Genomic DNA, 12,776 nt, shown 5'->3' with positions numbered 1-12,776 from the left:
CCTGCGAGGGAGGTAGAGCACCCTGATGGGCAGGGACAGCTTCCCAAAGGAAAAGGCAGTGACAAACAAAACCAGACCATCCCCGCCATCCCTGGGCCAGATCTGGCCAGCCCAGTAGAGGGTTGGGGGTCGGCCTGAGGGGTTTTGCCCAAAACAGCGCCGTGACTATATGCCATCGTCTGGCCTGCAGCCTGCTCCCAGACACAGCCTAGCCCCCACTCTGCTTGGACTTCACACTGCCTGGGACCCCTCTTCCCTTTGGCTGCTAGGAAGCTTAGCCCCTGCCCTGGGGCCTGCCCGTGGGGGTCTGCGCTGGGCTTCACGCTGGCCTCTGTGGTCTGGCTCCCTTCCCCCTCCCTGATTCCCCAGGGCCCAGCCTCCTTCTGAGTTAACTTGATGTTTGGGTGTCACTCCCTAAGCCACTCTAAGGTCATTCTGGAATGGAGATGGGGAAGCATTAGACGAGGCTGTCAACAGTGACACTGGCGTGACAGCTGGATTTCACCTCAATTCTTAGGGTATTAGTGCAAAGGAAAGCCTCAAGTCCTGAAGTTTCGGGGCAGACAGCCTGGAAGGGGCTTTCACAGCTGTAGAGGCTGAAGTCGATAACCGGGGGTGGGGGTGAGGGTGGGAGTGGGGGTGGGGGCTCTGACGGGGCCAAGGATAGTCCCGAAGGACAAGCTGGGTCTGGCGCAACATGCAAACCTTTGACCCACGAGCCATCAAAGCCATCTTGGGATCTGAGCAAATATTGAATGAACAAGCAAACAGACAGACGGGTAAGGCTTCAAACCAGCACAGAACGCTGTTGCCTGTCTCTCTCTGAGTCCTTCCTGCTTTTCCTGCCTCACATTTGTGCACCTCCACCCTGGCAGGATGGTCAGGAGCCCCCACTCGGGACTTTGGCAAAAACCCCAATCCCTCCATTTACCAGCTGTGTGACCCTGGGGGGCAAGTGCGTTCATTTCCTCTGGCCGCCTTCACAAATCACCACCAACTTGGTGGCTGAAAACAACAGAAATCTATTCTTTCACGTTTCTGGAGGCCAGAAGTCAAAAATCAACGTGTCCTCAGGGCCAGGCTCCATCGAAGGCCCTGGGGGAGGAGCCTTCCTGCCTCTTCCAACTTCTGGTGGTTCCGGCATCCTTGACCTGGGGCCGCGGGCCTCCACCTCTGCCTCCCTCCGCACGAGGCCTCTTCCCCTTGTCCCTCCTCTGTGGGTCTCTCCTGAGGACACCCATGAGAGACCAAATCTACAAAGGGACAAGGGCCAGGCCACGGAGAGAAACAGAACTCTAACCCACAGCCCGCTGCACCCTGCCCAGGAGACCAGCCCTTCATCTTCGGGAACCCCCTGCCCCCGGAAGCCAGGCTGCAGGAACCCAGACGGCCACCCCTAGCGACAATCCAGGAAACTGACCGCGACTCCTATGGTGGTCAGTTCCAAGTGGCCAGGACTCGATCAGGAACTCACAGCTGCTCTAATTTGTGTCCACCTCCGACTCAGAACCAACCAGCTTTGAAAGCCACCTGTGCCGCCTAACAAGTTACATAGGATGCCCCGCTCCCAGGGAGCCCCCTCCCGCGTCCCGGGCCACGGTCGGGCAGGGCGCATTTGTGAGGCCTGGCGGACGCCCGGTTCAGGCGAGCTCTGAACAGACAGCCTCTACTTTTCTCCTTGGGTTGGTCTCTTACCCCCATGAGTGCGGTGCCTTTGGATTCTGGGCCCCACTGGAGAATCCAGGGTGAGCTCATCTCAGGATCCTTACCTTAATTACACCTGCAAAGACTCTTTCTTTCCCCAGATAAGGTCACAGTCACAGGGTTGGGGGTTAGGATGTGGACACAGCCTTTGGGGGGGGCACCATTCACCCCATAGCAGCAGGTAACCCGGCCGAGCTCTGCCTCCGCTTCGGTGGCCGTGAGTGGACCCTAATAGCAAGACCTGACCCCATTTGGCCGCAGTGGTAGTTTTGTGGCTGTGTCCTTGGAAATGCCTGAAACTTGGTGGGGGATCAAGTGCTCAGTGAGGGTCTGGCATTATTTGTGGAGTAGGGAGAGGAGCCCCCTGCAGCGAAGATACAAAAAACAGATTAGGAGGGCCCGAGGCTCCTTTTCAGCGGTGGAAATGCTCTAAAATTAGATTGTGGTGATGGTTGTACAAATCTGCAAATTTACTAAGCGCTACTGAATTACACACTTAAACTGGGTGATTATTATATATATAAATTCTGCCTCAGTAAAGCTGTTAAAAGAACAAAGCTGGCCATCAGTGACGGAAAAGGCCTTCTGCGTGATGCTGGTTTCTCTGAACTTCCGCAGCCCAGGGGACGAGGGGCAGCCGCGGCTGCTGGCAGAACGGTGGGACGGTGGGACGGTGGGACAGTGGGCAGCACCCGGCTGCGGGACACACCGTCCGGAGCGGCGCTCATGCCAAGACTCACGGGGAGGAAGGTCGTGAAAATGTGCCCTTGCAGGGGCTGAGTCACAAACACAGCAAAGGTGGTGTCGTCTTGCTTTCCCCTCTTCCCCCATCCCGGGTGTCAGTGAAGATGGGAGGGACTGGGACTCGGCACTAGTGTGGGACGGGGGTGCCCAACCTTTTGGGTCCAGTGATGCCCTGCACCCTAGCTCCGGCCGGCCGGGCCGCTCGAGCGAGGAGCCAGGCTTCTTGTCATACGCCTGGGCCCACACAGCTCACTTTGCTTCTGAAAAACAAGTCTGTCATTTGGGGATCCAGTGTCTTTTGGATTTGGGGTTCCCTCCAAGACCCTTTCCATTTCTGCCCAGCTGCCCCCTGTCCCAGCTCTGCCACTGAGCCGCTGTGTGACCCTGGGCAAGCCGCATAATCTGTGCCTCATTTTCCTCATGAAGGAAATGGGAATAATCATTAAAAGCCCATCTGCCCAGAGCACTTGGGGCCTGATTTACCGTGTCACACCCAGGCCCTGCTACCTTTGCCAGGCCTTTCTACCAAGGGGCAGCACCCGCTACGTTTGCTCAGGGGACAGCCCTCAACGTCCTGGCAGGTGCTTTCCCACCCAGGAAGGAGCCTGAAGTGTCCCTGTCCCAGAACTAACTGTGGACCCCCAGGTCTCCAGCAGGGATGGGCACTGGGGTGTGGCTCCCCCAGCCCAGCCCCACGAGCAGCACCTATGGAATGGCCATGCTTCCCGCCCTGCCCCGGGCCGCAGCAGTCTCCTGCCCTCACACGCATTCCTGTCTGAGGGTCAGACCTTCGCCCCGTCAGGGAGACACGTACATGACACCGGAGAACTGAGAAGAAGGGATTTGGAGATTCTTCAAACATCCCTGGTTTACCTTTTAAAAGTTCACTAAATCTTTTTTTTTTTTTTTTTTTTAGTTCACTAAATCTTAAATGGTGCTTCAACTGGGGAGAAGGATCATGGATTAAAACCAGGGAATGTGGAGACAAAGATTGAAAGCAGGGAAAATATGCAGCATTTTTTTAAAAGATTTTATTTATTTATTTGAGAGAGAGAGCACGAGTATGGGGGGCAGGCAGAGCGAGAGAGAGACTTGATCCCAGGACCCCCAGATCATGACGTGAGCTGAAGACAGATGCCTTAACCTAATGAGCTACCTTGGCGCCCCTATGTAGCGTATTTTGAGAAGATTCACTCATGTGGCCATGAACCACCCCCCCCCCCCCACGGTGACCCCAACGTCATAACTCTGCAGCTCCAGGGAGGTAGGGCAAATCTGGATCTCAGTTTTCTCATCTGTGGGTTGAGGGTGATAAGTAGCCCCTAAACTAGTACATGTACATGAATATTCACAGCAGCCAAGAGGTGGAAAGAACCTGGGTGCCCACCGACGGAGGATGACTGGGTAAGCAAAATGTGGCCCATCCACACAATGAAATATTGCTCAGCTGGGAAAAGGAGCAAAACTATGGCCCGTGCTGACCATGAATGGGACTTAGAAACACGCGGAGCGAAAGAAGCCAGACACCAAAGGCCACACATTGTATGATTCCAATCGTAGGAAGCGTCTGGAAGAGGCAAAGCCGTAGAGACAGCAAGCAGCCTGGTGGTCGTCAGGGGCTGGGGGTGGGAGGTGGTGGGGGGAATAAGGACAGCCTGCCTTCAGGGGTGGGGGGGTCTCCTTTGGTAGTGCTAAAAATGTTTTGGAACTAAGTTCCAGTTGATGCTGTGCAACACTGTGAACGTACTGAGTGTCACTGAACCATTTATTTAAAGAGGATTCCTCAAAAAAAAAGTAAAAAATAAATAAATAAAATAAAATAAAATAAAATAAATAAAATAAAATAAAATAAAATAAAATAAAATAAAATAAAATAAAATAAAAAGGATTCCTCTTGGGGCCCCGGGTGGCTCAGTCAGTGAAGCATGTGCCTACAGCTCAGGTCATGATCTTAGGGTCCTGGATCGAGCCCCACATTAGGCTCCCAGCTCAGCGGGGCGGGGAGGCTGCTTCTCCCTCTGCACTACCCCTCACCATGCTCTTGCTCTCAAATAAATAAATAACATTTTTTTTAAAAAGGGGGGGTTTCCTCTTATGTGAATTTCACCTCAATAAAGAAGCAGTTTCGGGCTGATGGGATGCGCGTGAACCCCGTGAGCTCGTGAGCTCGTCCCTTCCGGCGCCGGGAAGGGGCCAGCCCACGGTCGGCGCCGGCTCGATGCCGGCTCTTCCCAGAGCTGTTTGTCCCTGGCACGAACACAAGCGAGCCCATGGCTGGCAGCAGCCCCCCGACGGCGGAGGGCGTTCCTGGATGCCCATTGGAAAGGCAGATCTCATCCTTGCAAAATGAACCCAGTGCTTGGTAAAAACCTGGGTGCTTTCTCCCACAAGGAGCCGCAAGAAAGCAGCCCCCGGCTGTGACATTTGCAAGCTGGTCATGCGCAGCACAAAGGACGAGCACGGAGCACCGGAGGGTTTTGCTAGGAACAGAGAGAGTGCCGGGCTCCTCAGGGCGCGAGCACATTCCCGGGGCAGGGGGCAGGCCGAAGACGGCTCCTTCAAGGCGATTCCATCTCCGGGAAAGGGGGGAGGTGGGATCTGGCCGAGAAGCCCCGAATGTCAGGCCCCGCGGGACGTGTCAGTAAGAGGTGGCCGAGCTGACACACGTGCCCTCCGCGCAGTCCCCTAACCCAGCCTCAGTCCAGGCGCGACTTGGCTCAGATTCCTTGCATCAGGCCAAAGGGATGCTGGGGATCTGGGCCTTTATTTTTGGTCTTCGGGTGTTGGGGTTTACGGCTGTGTCTAGGAAGACGTGTCCCTACGACATGTCGGGGCAAAATAACAGGGCTGGGACGTTCAGCAGCATGAGTGTACATGGTACTGAAACGTCCCGGGATGGGCCCCTCGTCCTGGCCTGGCTGCTGACCGATTTGGGGCAACCTCTGTCGGGAAGGGCAGGCAGGTGACCGGTTTTGTCCAAAGTCGGACTTTAGAATCCTCGTCTTGCAGAAAAATCCAGAAACAAGTGGGAAGTCGTGTTCAGAGTTGCTCTGTGCTCCAGATGTCAGCGGGGTGGGGGGGGCAGTGTTCGCAGGCAGAAAGGGCCCCCTGGCTTTCCAGCTCAGGGTCAAGTGGCTATTTTTATTCAGAGAGAATGTGAGGGACGGGCTACAGAACAAAGGACAAAAAAAATGGATAAGGTGAACAAATTCACTTTTCATCTGAGCGACGGAGAGCGGCTCACGAGGCCGGCTGACGTGCAGGCCAGCCTTTCAAGGCTGAGGACGCGCTCAGCAGCTTAACAGGGACCCGCTCCCCTCCCCTGCACACAATTTCTGGGTGTTTGGTTTAGAGAACTTTGGGGGACAGGAGAGGGGATGTGTGGGTGGGGACACGGTGTCAGCCTCCTGGCCAGAATTTAGAAATCAAGCCTCAGAACAATTAAGCGCACCAAGTTCCCCTGCTCACCTCTGGGCGGATGCGCCTGGGATGGCGGCAGAGCCGCGGTCCCACCCCGTGGAGGCTGGTGACAGTAATGTCATTTATCCCCACTTCATTCTGCAGAGGCTTTAGGAGGGCTTAGGAAGTGACACCGGAGCAGCCAGATAAATTAGAAGTGGCGAGAAAGAGGAGAAAGACGCTGTGGCAGTGAGTCTAGGCCTGGGGGTGTCTGCCCCCCCCCCCCGCCCCGCACCACCACCCTGCACCCCCACCCCAGGCAGTTTAGCTCTAAGTCTCCCAGACAGAACAAAGGAGAGGGAGGGTTTTCCTGCAGGCAGCTCAGCCTCCCCCCAGCCTCCTCCTCGTCCTGGGGGCCACGGGTAGGCTCTCACCCCCTGCTGCTGCCTCTAGACATCTTCCTTCCAGCAAGGCGGCGGCATCACCCCTGCGGAGGACGGGACCCTCTCACAACTGCCCCTGAATCCCCAGTGCTTAGGTGTTCCGTTAGTGTTTGATAAATGCATGAGCACCGGTAGCTAAGAAAATGCACTTCTGGAACACCTGGGTGGCCTAGTGGTTGAGCACCTGCCTTCAGCCCAGGGTGTGATCCTGAAGACCCGGGATGGAGTCCGACATCGGGCTCCCTGCACGGAGCCTGCTTCTCCCTCTGCCTGTGTCTCTGCCTCTCTCTCTGTGTCTCTCACGAATAAATAAAATCTTAAAGAAAATAAACCTCTCTGTGCCTTCAGCTCCCCATCTGTAAAGTGGGGGTAAGAGCAGTGCCTCCCTCAGAGGGCTCTGGGGGGATATCCTTGCAAACGTGCATGACATCGGGGTTGATTAGCATGATTATATAGGGGAAAGGAGAGAAAATGAGTGGGAAATATCAGAGAGGCTGACAAACCTTGAGACTCCTAACTCTGGGAAACGAACAAGGGGTAATGAAAGGGGAGGTGGGTGGGGGGATGGGGGTGACTGGGTGACGGGCGCTGAGGGGGGCACTTGACAGGGTGAGCACTGGGTGTTATACTATGTGCTGGCAAATCAAACTCCAATTAATAAAATATATATATTTTTAAAAATGATTTGCATGATTATTATTACGGCTTGGAGCTGGGCCCATGGGTGTGGGAAGCAAAGATGAATCAGGGGCTCCCTCCAGGAGCTCCTAGAGCCAGTCCAAAAGGATGCCCCAGCCCTCACCCCACGTTCCAGGCCCACTGCTGTCAGCCACATGGTCACTCCTGGCCTCGTCCCCATATGTGCCCTAGATGTGCTCCGTCAAAGTACCAGCCCCGTGTGGGGCAGGAGGCAGCCACTGATAGTGGGGTGACCACGGATGCCGCTGCCCCCTTCAGGGCCCACGTGTTCCAGTCCCTGGGACACCCCTCCCTATCGCCCAGCCCTGAGCCCCTGAGCAAGGACTTTCCCCAGGCAATGCCCCTTTTGTGGGACCTGGCAGCGTGGCCAGTGGCAGAGTAGATGCTGAGGCAGAGTAGATGCTGTAGATGCTGAGCCGGCTGCTCTGGCCCCTCGCCATCAGGGACGTCTGGAGCGTGGTGTGTAGGTAGGCAGGGCAGCGGGGTGTCAAACCTGAGAGGCTGAGGGCGTACGGGTCTCCGCAGAAGCCTCCAGGAAGGGCGGAGGAGCAGGCTGGAGAGACAGGGAGGAGGGTGAGGCAGGGAGCAGCAGGGGAGCGGCTCCCAGGGGGCCTGGCCCCATGCTCGGCTGGCGGCATGTGCTGGGTAAATGTTTGTTAAGTGGATCGAACTGAATTGTATCAACAGAGAGCACAGGGCACACAGTCTGGAAGCTTCCAGGTTTGCTGCACCTGCTCTGAGTCTGCACTGTACTTCCGCTCATCTTAGTGCAGTTCATTAAATGCGTAAGTGGCACCTCATTACTCCAGCAGCCCCCACCCACATGGATCCCATGAGCTCAGGGCCTAGACCCTGGTGGTGTTCGCAGGCTGCACGGACAGAGGCAAAGAAGCAGCAGTGGACTGAGATTCTAGGGGAGGGGGCAGAGGGAAGCAGGAACAGGGCGGTGGGTGGGGAGGCACCCAGATTTCCATCAGGGTCACGGGGTGGGGCTGATGTTGAAGAAGCAGGTTGAGGGGTGGGGGAGAGAGAAAGGCGCTTTAATGGTGAGGTGAGGTTTCCCAGGGACAGCCAGGGGAGTCCAGAGGCACAGGTGGTTGGAAAGGGAATAGTTGAGTGGAAGGTTCCAGAAGGGAAGCACGGGGGAGGGGCTGCTGTGGCCAGGGTATAGAGAGTGGGACGTTGACTGAGCCAGTGTCCACACCATCCACGACGAGGGGCAGAGGCAGCAAGTGGGGACGGGTCAGACGGGGGCCAGCGTCTGGCTTGTCAGATGGGAGAGGAAAGCCCCCCACCCCCACCCCGTAGGAAAGCCACAACTAGAAGTTTCCAAAGGGAGCCGAGCACTTGACTCTGTGATGAGCGCCTGAAGGAGGGGTTGGGGCAGCCTTCTGGGAGGAGAGACAAGTGTCACTCATCCGTTCAGTGGCTGCGTGCCTCCTGAGCACTCGTCGGGTTCCAGGTGAGGTCCAGGGCACTCAGCAGTGACCCATTACGCCCTCCTCCGGGTCTGTGGCTCGGGCGTTCTGCTGGTCAGACCAGGGGACGGCAAACAGGATGCATGAGTCAAACAGTGAGTGGAAAGTGCCAAGGGAAAAGGATGCTCTCAGACCAGGTAATCGAGGGAAGCCTGACTTCTGAGTACAGGCCCATAGTCCTCCTAGGGGAAGAGCTCTAGGCAGAAGGCCAGCAAGTGCAAAGGCCCTGGGGCAGGAGTGTGGCTGCCATGGAGTGAGAGGGGTGGAGAGTAAGAGGAGGCCAGGCCAGGGAGGCACGGGGACTTTGGAGGACTTCATAAGGTCTTGGGTGGCCCAGGAGCCTTTGGCAGGGTTTGGGCAGAGGAGAGGCTGGTGTGGCTTCCATGCGAATAGAATACTTCCAGCTGTCAGAGATTGGGGGGTGGAAGCAGGTGGAGGTTTCCACAGTCATCCGGGAACTAGGGGCAGAGCTAGAGCCCAGCCCAGCACCCTCGAAGGCCCGGAGGAGACACGGCCAGAGTCGGGCAGCTCTTGGATGGCACGTCGCACGGGCCCCCACATGGGGCTGGGTGTGGGGTTGAGGTACAGACAGGAGCCCCAGAGGGCTCCCTGTGTCTGGCCTGAGCTGCTGGAAGAACCTGAGACGGGTCCGGCGGCGCTCGGACAGGCTGGGTGTAGGACACCAGTACATACTCCCCGGGGGGACGCGTAGAATGGGGGCACCTGGGCAGCGGGCTCTGGGGTTCGGTGGGGGAGCCCAGCGGCGAATCTAAATTCAAGACTCGTCCGCTCGCCAGTGGGATTTATAGCCACGTGCAGGATGAGGTCACGGAGCGTGAGCCCAGGCGCTTGTCCCCGCGCCTCCCTGCTCACCCGTGGCTCCTGGGGCGTGACACCGTTTCTCGGCTGCTCTGCACCCTGGGCTCAGCCTGGCGCCCGGCAGGGGCCCAGCAGGCCTCCGACCCCGGCTGGCGTGACGAGTGACTCACTCCAGAGACAAACGCACGGGGAAGTAACTGGGTCCGAGCTGGCTGCAGAACGTCAAGGCTCGACTCCTCGCCTCGTGCCCTCCTGCGTGTCTCCTTCCACGGGACCCAAACGGTCTTTATTAGCTTAACCGACACCAAGGAAGCGAGGTCCCTGGGAGAAGCATGATTATAGAGTTCAAGGAATTGATTGCTTCTTCTGGTGGAGTTGTCTAAGTTAATGAATTTTAAGCAGATCTATTTTTGAAAGGATGCATTCGACTCCATCCCTATGGCGACCGTACGTCCCGAACCCGGGGCCGGCGACACTGGCCGACGCGCGGGGCTGATGGATGGCCGAGAGACGTGGCGGAGGATTTGCAGCCCGGGCTGGCTTGCCCCGTCCCTCATTTATTCCTCCCGCGTGCCGGGCAGGATATTAAGAACTCACAGGCTTCTGTTATCTCCGAGCGTGTCCGCACTTGTAATGGGTTGACTTCGGTAAACCTATTTGGGAGAGCGTTATCTCTGGCTCGTGTTTCGGTGGAGGGGACGAGGGGGCTCCAGAAAGTAATACACTAGTTTGGCTAAGTTTTTCAATTTTCTGCCCGTCATTCTGCTGCCGGGGAGGAAGAGCTTCCCGGGAAGCCGGGGCGGCTGCAGAGCCTGCTGAGCGGGTGAGCCCCCACCGGGCCGGGCGCCAGGCCCAGGGCTGCCACCGCTCCCCGTCGCCGCGGGCCCTGATGGAGCGCGCAAACGGTGCCAGGCCCCGTGCCAGGCATCTCCCACGGGCCGCCTTGTCAAGACCTCCTGGGTTCCCTGGGAGGCAGGGACCACGGTTAGCACCCCCTGGCCGGCAGGGCCGCCGCAGCTCAGAGACGCGCTGTCGCTGGCCCAAAGACACACAGCGAGCAGCGATGAAGGACGTCGCACGGCAAACCTGTATCGGGCACCTGCCTTGTGCCTGTCACACAGCACACCGGTCCAGGTTCCCAGTCTTGGAACGCGTGGGTTATGACGCCTGAAGGAGTCGACGTGGGCCAAGGTCAGAGCCACAAAACAATCCGCTGTGACTACAAGCACCCCCGCCATGGGTGCAGCGGAGGACGCGGAGGTCCAGACGGCTAGACCTGCTTCCCCACAGTCCCTCGGCGAACACGGGGCATCGCCTGCCTAAGAGCCCATGATGTGCGGAATTCCCACTCTGGCCTGGACCCCCTCCATGACCTCTCTTTCTGAGGTCAAGTCTCCCAGGGGCTCCAGCGCACCCCTCGAGCAGGGGAGGCTCCGTGCGTGGCCCCAGGCAGGCAGGCGGCGGCCTGTGACCAGCCCTGGGGCTCCCCTTGTCCACACCAGGGTGGACAGCACACCTGTAGTGCAGCCAAAGAAGGAAGGCAGGGAAGGGAAGTGGTTGGCCCAGCAGGTGGATCCCTTAGAGCAGGGGTGGGGGGCCCGGGAAACCAAGTCCTGGAGGGGATGAGGTCGTCCACGAAGGCTCTCAGGAGTCTGCTTTATGGCTCTTCCCCTCGCTCCCTCCTGATTCGTGTCAGAGTCCTGGTGGATCTACCTTGGAGGCGTCTCCTGAATTTGACCTCATTGCTCCCTTCTCTGCTACCTCCCAACCTGGGCCACCTTCTGCTCCCAACCGCCCCTGCCCGTTCCCCCACCCCCACCCCTCACACACACTGGGGCCTTCCTGCTTCCTGCCATGTGTCGGGGTGAGTGCCCTCAGGTCCCACCTCCCGAAGGACCAATGCAAAGCTCTGGCCTCCATTCAGCTCTCTAACTGGGGGGGGGGGGGGTGACTTAGATTAGGAAAGCCAGCTGCAGCCAGGTTTGTAATCGCACCCTCTGTTTATAGCAGCTGTGTGATCTCAGGGGAATTACCTACCTCTCTGTGCCTCTTACTGCCTGTCTGCAAACTGGGGGGATAAGGCCCCGCGTAACCGTACGTCCCCAGCGTGTGGGGGGGATGCACCCCCTCTTTGCAGTCCCCCACTCCACGAGAGGAGTGGTGCTGGACAGGAGGGCTTGCCAGGGCCGCATCCTGCTTCTGCAGAACTACAGCCTGGGCCCCGACCCCCTCCCACAAACGTGTGTTTCGTGCAGCAGGTGGACTCCGCGGGGTCTGTCCTGCCAGACTCTGCCCCCGCTGTCCCCCACCCCCAAAGGCTGCTGCAGACACGCCAACCTGAGACATTCAGTGGCAGAGCCACCCTCCCCGCAGAAGGAAAGGTCTAGAACGAGGAATAAAATCTCCATCGCTTAGTTTTTAAGATTCACTGAACCTTTCCACTTGCAGCAAAAACAGCTTACTTTCAAATTAGTCAACCGGTGTGTGAGTCATTTCTTTGCCAGCGTCTGTACAGGGAATATTAATGTGAAGCCCGCGCAGGCGCTCACGGCTTCTAGAGACGCAGGGCAGGGGCTGTCGTTGGCACCCCGAGGGACGCGGCCCCCACCCCAAGTGCCCTCGGGGCTGCGGGGAGGCAATGCTGGGGGCTCCGTTCCGCGGTGCCCCCTGCCGTTGCCTCTGCCCTCCCCCCACAGCAGGATCATTAATCCCTCCCCCCCAGCCAGGGAGGCAGGGGCCCAGGCGGCACCTAAGTCATGCCCACGCTGATGGGGCAGGAGAGGGGCCCGGGCCTTGGCCTTGCTGCAAAATCTGGAGACCACTCTTTTGCATTTTGCTGGGAAGCCAGGCCCTGAGGAATGAATCAGACAGAGGCTCTGTGATGGGGGGGGGGGGGGGGTGCGGAGAATAGCCCGGGGGGAGGGGGCCTGCACCCCGTCCAGCCCCCAGGCCCTGCAGAGGCACCTCTTATCCCTACGTCTGCACATGTGCTCACCCTCTTATTCATTTATTCACAGCCATTCATTTTCCGGTCCTTCACTGACCACTGCTTTGAACTGAACCCATTTATTTAGACCCGGGGTGGGGACAAGGGTTGCAAGAAGGGAGTTCGCCCCAATGTGGATGCAAAGTTCCATGAGGGAGGTGGTCAGGGAGGGCTTCCCAGAGGAGAGGACAGGTGGGCTGAGCCTCAGGAGGGGTAAAGGTAGCCGGGCAGTCAAGGGTGAGGTTGGGGATGTGAAGACCTGAGCATAAAGACAGCCTGAGGAGCTGATGGTATAGGCAGGAGGGGGCTGGAGGGGGAGTGGGGGGGAGGCAAGGACAGAGGAGAGGGCAGGAGCAGAGCCACAGGCGGCACCCCGAGGCTGCTGGGGCCCAAGGGCTGTGTGCAGAGCAGCGGCTCAGTCAGGGTGAGCCTCTAGACAGCCTGTCCCAGCTCAGAGCGGACTCCAGGGGAGGACAGAGCTTGGTGGCCACCCGGGAGGTAGTA

Source organism: Canis lupus, chromosome 9, assembly GCF_048164855.1.
Source record: "Canis lupus baileyi chromosome 9, mCanLup2.hap1, whole genome shotgun sequence".
In the NCBI taxonomy this organism is placed as follows: Eukaryota; Metazoa; Chordata; class Mammalia; order Carnivora; family Canidae; genus Canis; species Canis lupus.
This window is presented reverse-complemented; position numbering follows the sequence as displayed.